General features: G+C 40.2%; 1 protein-coding gene across 2 annotated transcripts in view; it reads right to left on the bottom strand.

The window, feature by feature from the left end:
* Window positions 1–4374, bottom strand: part of EXD2 (exonuclease 3'-5' domain containing 2) — a 53919-nt gene extending 49545 nt beyond the window's left edge. For both annotated transcript variants that reach the window (XM_028097974.2, XM_028097947.2), the window contains exon 1: window positions 4276–4374. The gene's annotated coding sequence lies outside the window, so the exon portion shown is untranslated. The remainder of the gene's footprint in view (window positions 1–4275) is intronic.
* Between the last annotated feature and the right edge of the window lie 13398 nt (window positions 4375–17772).

Below are 17772 nucleotides of genomic sequence, written 5' to 3' on the forward strand. Positions count from 1 at the left end.
GATATACATATGGCCAATAAGCACTGAAAAGCTAGTAGGGAAATACAGATCAAAATGACAATGAGATACCACCTCACACCTACTAGGATGGCTCTAATGAAAAAAAAACAGATAATAAATGCTAGCAATAATACGGAGAAATTAGAACTCTCACACACTACTGGTGGGAATGTAAAATGGTGCTGCTGCTTTGAAAAACACCAGCAGTTCCTCAAATGATTAAACAGAGGGTTGCCATATGACCCAGCAATTCCACTGCTAAGTATATACCCAAGAGGAATGAAAACATATGTCCAAACAAAAGTTCACAGCCGCATTATTCATAATAGCCAAAAAGTGGAAACAATGTATATGGCCTTCAGCTGACAAGTGGATACATAAAATGTACCATATCCATAAGGTTATGGGTTGAACTGTGTCCTCAAAAAAGTATGTTGAAGTCCTAACCCCCAGTACTTGCTAATGCGACCTTATTGAAACTTAGGTCTTTGCACACATAATCAAGTTAAAATGAGGTCATACTGAAGTAGTGTGGGCCTTTAATCCAATAGAAATGGTGTCCTCCCATGAAGGGGAGAAGAGACACTGAAACAGGCTCCTATAGAGAGAATTATCATGTAAAGACAGACCCTCAGGGAAGAAGGCCATGTGAAGACAGGCAGAGGTCAGAGTTTCGGCAGCTGCGAGCCAAGGAATGCCAAGGATTGCCAGCAACCACCCAAGGCTAAAGAAGAGGCAAGAAAGGATTCTCCCCTCGAGCCATCAGAGACAGAAAAGCCCTGCTGACACCTTGATTTTGGACTTTATAGCCTCCAGAACTGTGAGAGAATACATTTCTGTTATTTTAAGCCACCCAGTTTGTTACTTTGTTACTTGTAGCCCTAGGAAACAAATACAACATAGGATGGAATTCTGTTCAGCAGTAAAAATAGAGGAGTACTGATACATTCTACAACATGGATGAAACTTTAAAAACATTATGCTGAGTGAAAGAAGCCTGTCACAAAATATCACAAATTGCAGAATTCCATTTATATAAAATATTCAGATCTATAAAGGCAGAAATATTAGTGGTAGCCTAGGGCTCCGGTACTGGGGAATGGCATGGGGAATGACTGCTAATTGGCATGGGTTTCTTTTTGGGGTGATGAAAATGTCCTAAAATTAGATTGTGGTGATGGCTGCATGACTGTGAATACACTAAAAAAACCACTGAATTGTACACTTTAAACAATGAGTTATGTAAATTACATCTTGATAAAGCCACTTAAAAAAACTATTTGACAAGCTAATTCTAAAAATCTGGAAAACAAATTCTAAGATTAGCCCCCATAGTTCTTTTAAATGAGTATGTGAGCTGATAAAGTATAAAATTTTCAATAAAGTAATGACAGTAATAATCATAAGCGAGTATTTATCCTACTAAATATCAAAACAGAACATATATTTAACATTGGATATTGTGGTATTGGTCCAGCAAAACAGAAAATTAGGTCACAGAACAGTCCAGAAACTGACTCTGTGTGAGAAAGTAGTAAGTGATAAACGTGGCATTTCAGATTAATGAGTCATGAATGCATTTAATATTCAGAGCGACACTGTTGGGAAAACAGTAACTATGCACACACCATTCACTCACACACACACATCCAGAGGAATTAAAGGAAAACTCAAAACATGTAAGAATTTATAGGAGAAAGGATAGTTGTAAGAGAAAACGCTGTTGTGCCTTAGGGTGTAACAGGGTTCTTCAACATCCGCACTACTGACTTTCTACTCCAGAAAAATTCTTTGTTGTGGAGGGTTTTCCAATGCATTGTAGGATGTTTAGCAGCATCCCTGGTTTCCACCCAGTGGATGCCCGTCATTCTACAACCCCAGTTAGACAACTGAAAAATGCGTCCTCACATTGCCAAATAGCCCCTGGAAGGCAAAATATCTCCCACTGGAGAACCATTCTGGTAGGGAATGACAGCCACAAAATACAGAATACACAGAGTAAAAAACTGATACATTTAAATGTAAAAGTTAAAACTATGGTTTGACAAGGACGCCATGTAGTTAAAAGACAAGCATTAACTTTAGGGCGCCTGGGTGGCTCAGATGGTTAAGCGTCCGCCTTTGGCTCAGGTCATGATCCCAGGGTCCTGGGATCGAGTCCCGCATCGGGCTCCCTGCTCCTTGGGAGCCTGCTTCTCCCTCTGCTTCTCTCTCTCTCTCTCTCTGTCTGTCATGAATAAAAAAATAAAATCTTTAAAAAAAAAAGACAAGCATTAACTTTAAAAAGCACTATATTGGGAATAAATACTTAAAACAAATAAAAATGACAAAAAATATCCAGAATACATAAAAAACTACTATCTATTAAAAAACAGCCCAATTAAAAGGAGACATTTCTCAAAAGAGGACATACAAACAGCCAATAATCATGATAAAATGCCCAATCTCACTAGTAACTAGGGAAATACAAATTAAAACACCAATCAGAATCATTTTTTACCCATCAGATTGGCAAAAATGAAAAAGATTAATAGCATCAAATGTTTAAAAGAGCTAGGGAAATAGACATTATTATACACTGTTGGTGGGCAGTTTGCCATTACATGTCCACACCCTCCCACCCAGCAATTCAATCTGCAGGTTTGAAATGTCCACATGGGCACACAGACACATGTGGAAGGATGTTCTCTGCCACACTGTGTCTAACTGTAAGCAATCTATGGACTCTCGCATACTATGAAAACTTAATATACCATGGAATTTACAGAGCAAGTAGAAAGAATAAAGTCAATCTCTACATACATATGGACAAAGAAAAAGTTCCAAGACCCACTTTTAAGTATAAAAGTCAAGTTGCTGAATAGGTACAATATGCCATATTCGTAAAATATGTATTAGTAAAAATTTAACACGAAATCTTACATCGTACATACATGTAACTTATGTGAATACTTGTCAATAAATGCAAAGAAAGAGAAATAGAAAAACACATCCCAAACTGGTAACAGTTCTTACTTTAGATCTAAGAGATTAAAGAAGATGAAGATAGAGATCAAAGAGGATCCATTTTGTTTAAATTTCTTAAATTTTTTAAAAGGCTGTATGCATGAACTACCACTAAAATAAATATAAAAGATGGAGTGCCTGGGTGGCTCAGTGAGTTAAGTGTCTGCCTACAGGTCAAGTCATGACTCCAGGGTCCTGGGATTGAGCCCACATCAGGCTCCCTACTCAACGGGGAGTCAGCTTCTCCTTCCCCGTCTACTGTTCTCCCTGCTTCTGCTCTCCCTCTCTCTCTCAAATAAATACATAAATTTTAAAAATTAAATACAAAAATTAACTATAAAAGAATACATTTTTAGAACTAGCTCAACTTAACCAAAACGAATCATTATTTTCCCCTATTAAGCTGCTTTTCTCCCACACTTCCTAATTCTGATAATTAACAAAATATTCCCATGCAGTTCCTTCTATCCATGTAATAGAACTAAAAAAACACGGTATGGGGCGCCTGGCTGGCTCAGTCGGTGCAGCATGCGACTCTTGATCTTGGGGTTGTGAGTTGGAGCCGCACGTTGGGTGTAGAGATCACTTAAAAATAATTTTTTTTAATCTTTTTAAAAATGGTATAAATAATGTAGTGTTTTCAAGGAGTGGGTATCTAAGAGAGTTCGCGTCCAATCAGTACATCAAAAACTTAGAAAGGGTTGTTTGCTTATATGTTAAGGAGCAAGTATCAATTTTGCAGGCCTCACTAGGGTTGCGGAAAGAGAACGCTGGCTCCCTGCAAGGCCCGGAGCAGCGGGTGTGGTCTGGGAGAAAAGGGGTGGTAACACTGGGGGCGGGGGCAGGTCCCCACGAAGGGAGGGGAGGGAACCGTAACTGCGGCCGCGTGAAACACGCAACGGCCAAGGAGTTGCCAGGTGCTGTGGGCGGTGCCTTCTTTTGAGCTGATTGGGTCTAGAAGCCATGAAGGTTTGGTAGGTGCTCCTAAAGAGAAACGGAGGGGCCCGAGGGGGCGGACGGGGGAAGCATGGTGGGCCGCGGCCCGGGGCAAGAGCCCTCATCGCACACCTGGGTGCTGAACCGCCGCGGAGGAAGGGAAGAAGGGCTGGGCCAAGTCGCTCGGGGACGGCGGGGTCCCCGCAATAAGTCGCCCCCGCACACAGTGACATCTCCAGCTCCACAACGCCTCTCCTCAATCCGCACTGGAAACCCCTTCCTTCCCTCGCACAAGGCGGGTGAAAGGCCCCGCGGTCCCTTATTCTCACTTACCTGCGACCCCGGACCTAACCCGAACACCTGCGGCACTTCACGCTGAAGAATTGGAACCCTCCTCGGCCACCTGCGTGCACCTACCCGGATCCACTAGGACCGAAACCACTTCCGGTCCTGCGGCCGGCTAGGAGGACGTAAACCCAGCTGGGGTATACAAATGGGTGACGCCATGTTGTACGGAAGCTGCTGGGGCAGCTGTTCCTTCCCCAGTTTCTCCACTGCTGAACAAAGGATCTGTTAAAATTGGAAAGGCTTAGCATCTCTTCAGAAAAGGAGTGTTTTTGTTTCTGGGGTGGTATTTTTATTTGTTTTAGTTTTGGCTTTAACAGAAGCAGCCCTGGAACCCTCGCAAATGTAATATGGAACATCTAATTGTTATTACTAATTAGCTCAAGTAATGTTACTCTACAGCACTAATTATCTTAACTGTTAAATGATAAAGGTAAATAGAGACACTGTTTAAGTAATGTATTCCTGATTAGCAGTGCATTTTATACTATTGCCATTATAATAATTATGCCATCTTTTATGACAATAACCACAATACTTTATGTTTATATTTAAAATCATTCAACTAGTTTTTATCAGCAACTATTATATGTGAAGAGGCTAATGTGTGCTATGTATTGCTTCCCTGTCATAAAAAGTGTAACAGAAGGAGAAATGAGCGTAAAAAATATAAGGTATAATAATAGCTGCCATTTGTTCACTATGTACACACAGTGTGCTAGGAAATTGTTTTATGTATTTTATCTCATTTAATCCTCAAAACAACCTCCTGAAGCAGTACTGTTATTAGTGACATTTTACATGAAATGGAGAAAGGTTAAATAAATTTCTCAAGGTAGTAACAAGTAAGCATTGGAGCTGGGAATCAAACCTCAGTATATCTTCTTGCAAAGTTTGTTGCCCTCATTCTCTGTATTATATTGCCTCCTGTACAGGAAAAAAGGTTCTAAGTTCCATTAGGTAAGTACCCATAAGGGAGAAACTTATGGCAGCTGTAGAGGATTAACCCCCTGTATTTCAATCGCTCCATCCTGAAACACCTAAAAAAAAAAAAAACACAAGGGCGCCTGGGTGGCTCAGTTGGTTAAGCGACTGCCTTCGGCTCGGGTCATGATCCTGGAGTCCCGGGATCGAGTCCCGCATCGGGCTCCCTGCTCAGCGGGGAGTCTGCTTCTCCCTCTGACCCTCTTCCCTCTCGGGCTCTCTATCTCTCATTCTCTCTCTCTCAAATAAATAAAAAAAAAAAAACACAAAAGAGTAAAGAGGAAATACAAATTAAAACCACAATGAGATGCCATTCCATACCAACCAGAAAGGCTAAGATGAAAAAGACAGAAAACACCAAGTATTGACAAGGTTGTGGAGCAACCAGAACTCTCATATGCTGCTGAGAGAATATAAATTGGTACAATCGCTTTGTTAAACTGTTTGGCAATATCAATAAAGCTGAATATATGTATAGCCTTTGTCCCAACAGTTTCACTCCAAGGTATATGCCCAACAGAAATGTGTACATATGTTCACTGAAAGGCAAACACAAAAAAAGCCCATACCTATAATTGGCAATAGCCCTAAACTGGAAACTACCCAAATATCTATGTTGTTAGAAGTCAATGTGGAGTAATGACTCTGGAAGAGAACATGGGGAGGCTCATGAAGTGCTGAAAATGTTCTATTAATGAGTGCTGGTTTACATATGTATTCAGGTTGCATATTTGTGGACACTTTCCTGATACTTAATCAGTACTTAACCAATACTTAAATGAAACTTTTTATTAAATGAAAGTAAAGGAGTGAAAAGTTTATAAACCCAAAGAAGAAAAAGAATAGGAATAGGAGATAACAGCAGACAAACAAATCTCAGTGTGATTTTTTTAAAGATTTTATTTATTTATTTGAGAGAGAGAATGAGATAGAGAGCATGAGAGGGGGGAGGGTCAGAGGGAGAAGCAGACTCCCCGCTGAGCAGGGACCCCGATGCGGGACTCAATCCCGGGACTCCAGGATCATGATCTGAGCCTAAGGCAGTCACTTAACCAACTGAGCCACCCAGGCACCCTCAAAATTTTTTTTAAAAGACAGAAATTTGAGGGATCCCCATTGAGGAGGAACAGAATACATGGTACAAACATGCCACCTTGGCATTTGGATTATTCTGAGCTAAAGGCAGTTAAGACCCAGCAGATTTAAGAAAAAATTTTATTTCTCCCTTAACTACCTAAAAGAATTTAGAATGGGGGTCTGGCCCAGAAAAAGAGCTATTACCAGAGATAATTTTAAGAACTTTTAATGTATAGCAGGGCAAATATCTAATTACCAAATATCTGCTCTCTGGTCCTGTGAATTACCCTCCTCCCATTTGAAGCCCCAGGCCCCTATACTATTCTTTAGCTTAGGATGGCATATAAGCCTCAATTGCCAGGCTTGTCCTTGGGTCTCATCTTATAGAGCTCTCATATGTACATAATTAAATTTGTTTTCTCCTGTTCATCTGTCTTATCTCAATTTGATTAATAGACCAGCCACAAAAATCTAGAAGGGTAGAGGAAAATATTTTCTCCCCTACACCATAATAAACTGTGTGGGTCCATAAGCAATCACCCTAAATTAAAAATCCAATCCAACAAGCCTCATCTGTGCATAAAGGATTCCCAGTCAGCTTTTTAGTACCTCACTCTTAGTCTATTTAGGTGCTTGTAATAAAATACCATGGAGTAGGTGGCTTATAAACAACAAAAATTGATTTCTCATAGTTTTGGAGGCTGGGAAGTCCATGATCAAGGTGCTGGCAGATTTACTGTCTGGTGAATGCCTGCTATCTACTTTATAGACCACTGTCTTTTTGTTGTGCCCTCACTTGGCCAAGGGATAAGGAGCTCTCATGGGCCTCTTTTATAAGGCATTAATCTCATTCATGAGGGTCCACTCTCATGACCTAATCACTTCCCAAAGCCCCCGCCTCCTGATACCAATATATTGGGGGTTAGTTTTCAACATATGAATTTTAAGAAGAGGAAACACTCAGTCAATAACGCCTACATAGGTAATGATATCCAAGAATCACTAGCCATTGCAGGAATATCTCCAACACCATTAATTAACATTTTCTTCTTTCTTTTTAAGAGCAGGAGCATGTGCACGACAGGGGAGGGGCCGAGGGAGAGGGAGAGAAAGAATCTTAAACGGGCTCCACACTCAGTACAGAGCCCAATATAGGGCTCAATCTCACACCCCTGAGATCGTGACCTAAGTTGAAATCAAGAGTCATGCTTAACCAACTGAACCACCCAGGCACCTCATTGATTTTCTAAGGAATGGATATAGAACACTGCACCCAGCATTTTGAGAAAACAAATACTTTTAAAACTTACAAGGAAGATTCAAAGAATTAATTTTGATTTAGGCCATTGAGCAACTTTCTACAAATTGCAAAAAAATGCTATCACACAGATCTCATTCTCTGGTCATATTACAATTAAGTTAGAAGTCAATAATAAAATGATTATTTTTAAAACTGTATTTAGAGATTTAAAAAACATCTTTTTAAAAATATATATTTTATTTATTTATTTATTTGAAAGAGAGACAGAGAAAGCACAAGCAGGGGGAAGGAGCAGAGGGGGAGAGACAAGCAAACTCCCCACTCAGTGGGGAGCCTGACACAGGCCTCAATCTCAGGACCCTGAGATCATGACCTGAGCTGAAGGCAGATCCTTAACCGACTGAGCCACTCAGGTGCTCCTAGAGATTTAAAAAACATCTTTTTTTTTTTAAAGATTTTATTTATTTACTTGAGAGAGAGAGAATGAGAGAGAGCACATAAGAGGGGTTAGGGTTAAAGGGAGAAGCAGACTCCCTGCCGAGCAGGGAGCCCGATGCGGGACTCGATCCAGGGACTCCAGGATCATGACCTGAGCCGAAGGAAGTCACTTAACCAACTGAGCCACCCAGGCGCCCTAAAAAAACATCTTTTTTTTTTAAAGATACTATATTTATTTTTTTTAAGGTTTTATTTATTTATTTGACAGAGAGAGACACAGCAAGAGAGGGAACACTAGCAGGGAGAGTGGGAGAGGGAGAAGCAGGCTTCCTGCTAAGCAAGGAGCCTGATGCGGGGCTCGATCCCAGGACTCTGGGATCATGACCTGAGCCGAAGGCAGATGCTCAACGACTGAGCCACCCAGGCGCCCCCTAAAAAACATCTTAATAACAGAAAAGTCAAAGAAGAAATCCCAATGCAAAGTTATAATATTTGATTTGAGAAGTAATACAAGATTTGAGAGGTAATAAAAATACTATATATGAAAGTTTATAGGACACAGGTAAAGTAATAACCTTATATGCATTTACAGTAGAAAATAAGACTAAAAATTAAATATATAAGTGATCATCCTAATATATTAGAAGAAGCAAAAATCCAAAACAGTAGAAGGAAGAAGATAAAGATAAATAAAGAAGATAAAGATTAATAAAATAGAAAAATATATAATACAGATGACCAAAAAACTAAAGTTAGGTCTTTGAAAAGACTAATAAAGAAAACAAGTTTCTGTGAAATTGATATAGATACAAGAGAAGTAGCAACAAATAAATAATATTAGGACTAAAAAGGGGGATATAATAAAATAAGCAAAAATTTAAGAAACTAAAAAATATGATGAAAAACGTTATGCCAAAAAAACAAAAATGGCTAGACAAGAGAATGAAAAGACACACCAGATTGAGAGGAAATATCTGCAAACACTTATCTAATAAAGGACTATTATGCAGAATATATAAGGAAATTTTGAAACTCAACACCCAATTAAGAAGTGAGCAAAAGATGTGGATAGACATCTCACTGAAGAAGATATAGGCTATCCAAATAAGCATATGAAAAGATGTTCAGGGATACCTGGATGGCTCAGTTGGTTATGAGGCTGCCTTCGGCTCAGATCATGATCTCAGAATCCTGGGATCGAGCCCCGCATCGGGCTCCCTGCTCCATGGGAAGCCTGCTTCTCCCTCTCCCTCTCCCCCTGCTTGTGTTCCCTCTCTCACTGTGTCTCTCTCTGTCAAATAAATAAATAAAATCTTAAAAAAAAAAACACGACATAGAGAAATCTTAAATGCATATTGCTAAATGAAAGAAGTCATTCTGAGAAGGGTACAAACTGTATGTTTCCAACTACATGATATTCTGGAAAAGGCAACAGTAAAAGGATCAGTGGGGCACCTGGGTTGCTCGGTCTGTTAAGTCTCTAACTCTTGCTTTTGGTTCAGGTCAGGGTCAGGTTGTGGGATCGAGCCCTGCATCAAGCTCTGTGCTGAGCACTGAGCATGGAGCCTGTTTGAGATTTTCTCTCTCCCTCTCCCTCTGCCCCTACACCCACCCTTTGTGTGCACGCTCTCTCTCTCTCAGAAAAAGAAAGAAAGAAAGAAAGAAAGAAAGAAAGAAAGAAAGAAAGAAAGAAAGAAAGAAAGAAAGAAAGAAAGAAAGAAAGAAAGAAAGGAAGGGAGGAAGGGAGGAAGGGAGGAAGGGAGGAAGAAAGAAAGAAAAGAAAGAAAGAGAAAGAAAGTTCAGTGCTTGCCAGGGGTTCCTGGGGAGGAAAGAACAGGTGCATAGACAGAGCACAGAGGATTTTTTAGGGCAGTGAACCTATTCTGTATGATACTGTAATGGTGGATGCACGACATTATGCATGTGACAAAACCCAAGAATTGTGCAACACAAAGAGAAAACCTTATAATAAACTATGCCCTTTGGTAATAATGTATCAATAATGGTTCATCAGTTGTAACAAATGTACCACACAAGTGCAAGATTTAATAGTAGGGAAAACTGTATGTGTGTGTGTGTTGGGGTGGAGGAAGTAGTATATGGGAACTCTCTTTACTTTCTGTTCAAATTTTCTGTAAACCTAAAACTGCTCTAGAATTAAAATTAATTCATTTTAAAATATTATACCATGAACTGTTTGATTTGTCTAAAAATGCTTTATTTATTCATTGATTTTGAGGACACCTTAGTGTCAAACACTGGGATGTCATATCCAGAAAATTCAAGAACTATGGCAGGAAGGGGCGCCTGGGTGGCTCAGTTGGTTAAGTGACTGCCTTCAGCTCAGGTCATGATCTCAGGGTCCTGAGATCGAGCCCCGCATCGGGCTCCCAGCTTGGCGGGAGGCCTGCTTCTCCCTCTCCCACTCCCCCTGCTTGTGTTCCCTCTCTCGCTGTCTCTCTCTCTCTCTGTCAATTAAATAAATAAATAAAATCTTTGGAAAAAAAAAGAACTATGGCAGGAAGTGCTAGTGGCCTACCCAGTATCTCCATTCTCCCCTCTGCTTAGTAACAAAAGTCAGGGGACATTTTTAAAATACATTTAAAATTGCATTTAAAAAACACATTTAAAAATGCATTCAAAGTTTTTTTTTCCCCGTCTCCACTGGTAATAGGTATGGTCATGTGATTAAGTTCTAGCCAAAGAGGTATAAACAAAAGTTTTTGCACTGGACTCTCAGTAGTTCTTTAAAAGTGGGCAGACCACTGCCACAAGCCTTTTTTTTTTTTTGCCTTTTTATTGTTACCCTTCCATTCATTTCTTGCTAAGACTAGGACTTGATGGCTAGAGCTCCAACAGCTCTCCACCACAGCAGTACTTGAAGATGGAAGCCAGGTGCCTAGGAAAGTGGAGTAGAGAGATAGAAGCCTGGATCCTTGATGCCTTCTGTGGTTTCCATATCAACCCTGAACTACCTACCTCTGGACTTCTCTATATTAGAAAATAAACTAATTTTGTAAGCCACTGTAGTGAAGTCTTTGTTAGCAGCGAAACCCAATCCCTAACTGATGCACAAAATGAAAGGTATTAATAACGAATGCATACCTCACAAGTCAACTAAAACCCGTTAAATACACGGGGCACCTGACTGGCTCAGTGAGTGGAGCATTCAGCAGTTGATTTCGGAGTTGTGAGTTCGAGCCCCATGTTGGATGTAGAGATTACTTAAAAATAAAATATTAAAGGGGCGCCTGGGTGGCTCAGTCAGTTAAGTGTCCAACTTTTGATTTCAGCTCAGGGTCATGAGATCGAGCCCCGCCTTGGGTTCTGTGCTCAGCAGGGAATCTGCTTAAGATTCTCTCTTTCCCTCTCCTCCTCCCCCCTCCATGTGTGCACTCTCTCTCACTCTAACATAAATGAATATTTGAAAAAATAATAAAATATTAAAAATGAACAAACAAGCAAATGAAAAGTGAAAACACTTTATTGGGTGTTTAGTGTCTTGAAGATAAAGGTCAAAGCTTAGAGGAACCACTAAATAGGCTTTTTCTGAAAATCCTATTTCTTTCCATCAAAATTCTATCTATCCTTTCTGCCCACTGATCCCTTCTATAAACTTTTGTAATATTATTAGGTACCATATAGATTATAAAAGTTATGTTTCTATGCATTCAAGAAGCTTGTAAACTATCTGGAAAGACAAAAGAGTATTTGTTAGCAAATGAGAATAGATATCCTTTCTTCATGGTTTAGAGAGATATGGAACTTTTCTCTCTCTCCTAAAGAGCTGGACCGAGAGACTACCTCTTGGAAAAGAAGAGATTCATGAAGGCCCCTTAGAATGAGGGTGAGACTCACCCCGCCCTGGCACAAGTTCACCCGACAATAGGGGTTGAAAGGCTGGTGAGTCAGCATTCCTTTTGTTTTGTAGTGAGTAGTATGCATGGGTGTTGAGCTGAATTGCTTTGTATGGTAAAAGGGTAAGAAATTAGAAGATTCAGGGGACCAGTCAGAGATAAAGGGAGGAGGCAGCAAGGCTCCCAACTTCCTGGGAGAAAGAGAAAGATATCTCAGAGGAGAGACTTTGGGCAGGAGGGGGGGAGGTTTAAAGTATTTGGGGAATTTGTGTACATATAATGTAACCTCATCTTCTATCTCAAAGTGTGTATCATTCTCAAATGTTTTTCTTCCAGTAAATTCTTTGGAGGAATGTGAATATGTGTTGAATTTTGTATCGCTGTTTGCAAGAGGAAAAGCAAAGGTTATTTGCGAGCCTCCTAGAGCTGGAAGGTAAAGGGTGGATTGCTGTCATCTAAGTCACCAGAGCAAGAAGCCCGCGAAGAGAACTCCAGTTAAAGATGATGGATTGAGTCACATGTAACTCCATTTCCTACTGAAATCTCTCCTTAAAAATGGGAAAAAAACACAAAATCTCAAGGCAAAAAAGATATTAGAAAAAGAAGACCACCAAAATGAGAGGAAACATAGCAGAGAGTCAGCCACCATCTCTCGTGTTTGACAAAGACTCAAAGGCAGAAAGATGAGTGGGAAAGTTTTACGGTGAAAACAGGGACAGCTTCAGATATGCTCTGATTGGCACTCATCATTGTGGGGAAGCTGGAGATGGGCTAACTAGAAACCAGGCTTCTTATGTGATTGGTTTGGCTTTCTCTGGTTGGTCCTGTGTTGGAAGTGGGGGCAAAATATAAGAAAGCTGACTCATCAACAAGTTCTAACCATTCTGGGCCGTTTGCCTCAGAGGCTGTGGTTTGGCTTCCCAGGCTGGTTGCAGTAGAAGTTATGGGTCAGAGTTCTATTGTCATATATGGTTTGGCTAGTGTCTGTTTGTATCGTCAGTCTCTTAGAAAACAGGAGATAAATCACTAACATTTTGGAAGCTGGAAAACAGAAGGATAGTGGGAACTGACTTGTAGACTCCTCATGTATCAAAAGACAGGCCAGAGGCAAGCCTGGTTGCCCTAGAGAACCACCAAAAGGCTCAAGGATTGACAGCACCAGGTACTTCAAGAAGCAGCAGTAAAGTTGGGACTAAAAGAAGAAGAATTGGTAAAAAGTCTACTTCAAAAGCAGTTAAACCACCAGATTTCCTCCCTAGTTGCCAAGTATCTATTCCTCCAGCCTCTGCAGCAGGTTTAGGATTGATTCCCTAGAGAGAACAAAGTAAACGATACCTTGTCTAGTTAAAAATAGGGGAGCCATCCGAAAAATATAAGAATTCAGTGAAAATTACTTACTTTCAAGATTTCCACCTTACTTTCCCACATCAGCAACCAGTGTTAGAAGCCAAGTGTTTAAGAAAAATTTTCAGGGGCACCTGGCTCAGGTCGGTTAAGCATCCCACTCTTAATTTAGGTTCAGGTCATTATCTCTGGGCTCAGTGGGGTATCTGCTTGAGATTCTCTCTCTCTCTGCCCCTCCCCTCCATGCTCTCACTCTTTAAAATAAATAAATAAATTTAAAAAAAAAGAAAAAATTTCAGGTAATTTTTTTATGAGTATACATCAAAATTTCTTTACTATCTTGCAACAAGGGAGAAGGCCTATAGTAGGAGATTTCTAAATGGACCAAAAGATTATCAGGAAATGGAAAAGTGCCTTGTTCTAAGCATACCCTTCCCACTTATGAGATTCTATAGGGTTCGTGCCTTTTATAGTCTTTGAGCACTTTTACAACGCTGAAGACAAGTTAATTTGTAGAAAACTGATAGTAATGCAAACAATTATTGTCTTTAGATGTGCAAATAAATGCTCTTAGGTGAAGCTTCTATTGACAACCCTGCCCCCACACACCCCTCAATAAACCAGCTTTGTGTGTATTGAGAACATTTATTTCAACATTTTTTAAAGATTTATTTATTTATTTTAGAGAGGGTGGGGAGGGGCAGCGGGAGAGGGAGAGACAGTCTCAGGCAGACTCCCCGCTGAGTACAGAGCCCCATGCAGGGCTTCACGACACTGCGATCATAACCTGAGCCGAAACCAAGAGTCCCAACGCTTAACAGACTGTGCCACCCAGGTGCCCTATATTTCAACATTTTTGATGGGCTTAGATATTTGTTTGGTCTTTGGGTTTTCCTTTAAACTGACTGTAACATCTTTTCCAGTTCCCTCATTAATTAATGAGTTAAATTAAATCTTTGACATGTATTTATTTCATATCTGCATCTGAGTCATAATTTTCCTTTTTTTTTTAACTATTATCCTTTAAGAAGTCCAATTCAAAGATTTACTTTTGGTAGGGATATTTGGGAGGAAAAGAGATTGGTTAGAAAATCATTTTAGGGGCGCCTGGCTTCGCTAAGTCGGTGGAGCATGCAACTCTTCATCTCAGGGTTGCAAGTTCAAGCCCCACGTTGGGTGTAGAGATTACTTTTAAAAAAAAGAGAGAAAAGAAAATCATTTTAAATTAGGAACAAAAAAGAAAAGAATGTGTGGTGAAATTCACTACAATCTGAACTGAAAGGTGAGGGGGTGGATAACTGGCTTCTTGGAAGTTTTAATCCCTTCAGTTTTATTAGAATTTTGTGTAGACATTTTATAAGAAGTTCTAATTTCTTCCCAGAAGGCGACTGTAAATTACATCACTAAGATGAACAAAGAAGTGCATCCTAGTTGTAGTTTGGATTTTCTTTTTCTTTTACAGGTGAATTATTCCCAAATCTTCAGTCCAAAGCTGTGTCTCCAAATGCTTACTCTCAGTGCTCTCAGAGTGCTGGGTCCTAATGAGAAAAGGACCTTGCTCCAAAATGTAAATCAGCATACTGCTTCCTTCACTGAAAACTTCTACCAACAAAAATGTGCTTGCTGACATAGATACTTTACATTCTGGCCCAAACTTTTACCTTACTGAGGACTAATAAAAAACAATTGTGGGGCACCTGGCTGGCTCAGTTGATACAGCATGTAACTCTTGATCTTCATGGGGTCATAAGGTCCAGCCCCACATTGGGAGTAGAGTTTACCTAAATAATAATAATAATAATAATAATAATAATAATAATAATGCATTGGGGCACCTGGTTGGCTCAGTTGGTTAAGCCTCCGACTCTTGATCTCAGTTCAGGTCTTGATCCCAGGGTCATGAGTTCAAGCCCTGCATTACGCTCCATGCTAGGCATGGAGCCTACTTTAAAAAAGTTAATAAATAAGGGCGGCTGGGTGGCTCAGATGGTTAAGCGTCTGCCTTCGGCTCAGGCCATGATCCCAGGGTCCTGGGATCGAGTCCCGCATTGGGGTCCCTGCTCCTTGGGAGCCTGCTTCTCCCTCTGCCTCTCTCTCTCTCTCTCTCTCTGTCTTTCATGAATAAATAAATAAAATCTTTAAAAAAGAGTTAATAAATAAAAAAATGAATAAAAACAAAAATGCATTTAAAAAACCAAATTGCATAAAATGAAATGTTATTCAGCTTTAAAAAGGAATGAAATTATAATACAGGTTACAACAGGAGTGAACCTTGAAGGTATTTATGCTGACTGACATAAGCCAGACACAAAAGGGCAAGTGATGCATGATTCCACTTATATGAGGTTGCTAGAAGAGTCAAGCTCATAGAGACTGGAGTGGAATAGTGATGACCAGGAGCTGAGGGGAGAGAGGGATGCGAAGTTACTGTTTATTGGGCACAGAGTTTCAGTTTGGGATGATGGAAAAAATCTGGAGATGGATGGTGGTGATAGTTGCAAAACAATGTAAATATACCTAATGCCACAGAACTATACATTTAAACATGCTTAAAATGGTAAATTTTGTTATATATATATATATCTTTTATCACAATTATAAAAGTGATTAAAATGATAGATTTTATATTTATTTTACTGCAATTTTTTAAAATTGCAGACCAGCTAGTCCAAAGACTACATTTTGAATTGTACTATATTAGACTCCAGGCTTCTCAAACTAAATTTATCAACCCCCGCAGATCTTTCCACATGCTACAAACTAGCTCCTTTCTGACTGCCCACTCCACATTTATTCTACCTCTTTCTCCACCAGTCATTCAGTTACTAATGCTAGAAAGCTGTGAAATGTCCTAGACTCCTGCTTCTCCCTCATCCTTTGGTGTGTTATTTGAGCAACGCTTGTCTAATTGTGCCGGTTATGAAGAAACTGTACCTCAGCTTCAAAGTCACCCATCTATGCTCTGTTTTATGGTGCTGAGGCTGGGTCTCTGCATTTCACATTCTTCCTTTGCCAGCCTGGCTCTCTGTCAGGTTCTGCCTATAGTGGGAGATCAGAGGCAGGAGGAAGGGAGAAGGGACTGCTCCTTCCTGTTCGCTTCCCGTTTCTATCCGAGTCACCCAGGCAACAGTTCTTTGTGCCAGCAGCAGCAGTTGCTTCCAGCTCTGGACTCCTTTCCAAGTTCCCAGAACTAGTCTCATCACACTCTTCAGAGATACCAGTACCAGCTAGGCAGCGACCCTCCTGGGAGGTCTGAGTCCCAACACTGCAGGGACCCATGGCTGAGCTACTGAGGTTCCAGCCCTCTAGGGCCCCTCCTTCAAGTGTTTAATCCCAATAAACCCAACCCTGACCCTTTATTTCCCCATCTACTTCTTGCAATTACTACTTCTTTGTTCTACTTTCTCTTTTCAATTCTCCAATGCCTGTGATATCTCCAATAACTTTTTTTTAAAGTTCTGGGCTTTGTCCTATTTATTTATTTATTTTTGAGAGACAGAGAGAGAGAGAGAGAGAGAGCACGCAAGCATGCACAAGTTTGTGGGGAAGAGCAGAGGGAGAGAGAGATCCCTAGCAGGCTCCACACCCATTGCAGAGCTGGATGTGGGGCTGGATCTCACAACCCTGAGATCATGACCTGAGCCAAAATCAAGAGTCAGACACTTAATTGACTAAGCCACCCAGGTGCCTCTCCAATAACTCTTTATATAAATTCTTAGTGAAGATAACTGCTATAGCTTGTTTCTTTACGGAATACTGACTGGTATGGTCCCAAGAGTGATTCTAGGAAATAGACTTTGAGATACAGGATTTGGGGTAGATTGGTTTATACCCTTAAACTCAAATTCAATGTCAAGCAAGTTGTCAATGGGAGATGTGATGTAGTAGCATCATAAGTGATCAACTTATCACCTTTAGTCATTTGTATTGAAGTGTCCACTAAAGCAAATGCTTTAGAGCCACATATGACTATCTGATAGTAATGGTAACTGTAACAATTCTATGTTGGGAGTGGCTTCATTTGCACCCACCAAAGAACTTATTTAAGAAATGGAAAGTTCAAGTCACTAAACATTCAGTTCAATGAAGAGAATGAAAGTTTCTATGGCAGCCCTAAAGAATCCCTTATTTTTTATTCCTGCAAACTAATCTTGCTGAAAATCAAACATAAAATGTAATTGTGCCAATTTCAGGATTACAACATAAGTTGATTTTATAGCCTTGCCAGAACTCTCTGGTGAAAGATAGGGCATTGATGGGTATGACACTGAAACTGGAAGAGTGACATTTGGGTTAATTCAAAGTTGAGATTCTAGAGTGCCCAAACCTCTTTGAACCTCCAAAACCAGTGGAGACAGCCTTCCATCCCTTGCTTAAAAGCCCTGTAACAACATTACCTGAGGGATGTCTGTTTTCCTCAAGTTCCACTCCAACCACTCTTTGGTACCTGTAGATCAGAGTTTCTCAACATGCCGGGCTATGGATAGCTATTGTAAGGAGATGTCATGTGCATTGTAAGATATT

The sequence above is a fragment of the Eumetopias jubatus genome, unplaced genomic scaffold (assembly GCF_037043125.1).
Source record: "Eumetopias jubatus isolate StellerSeaLion01/CBP00866 unplaced genomic scaffold, mEumJub1_p1.0 scaffold_7, whole genome shotgun sequence".
Taxonomy (NCBI): domain Eukaryota; kingdom Metazoa; phylum Chordata; class Mammalia; order Carnivora; family Otariidae; genus Eumetopias; species Eumetopias jubatus.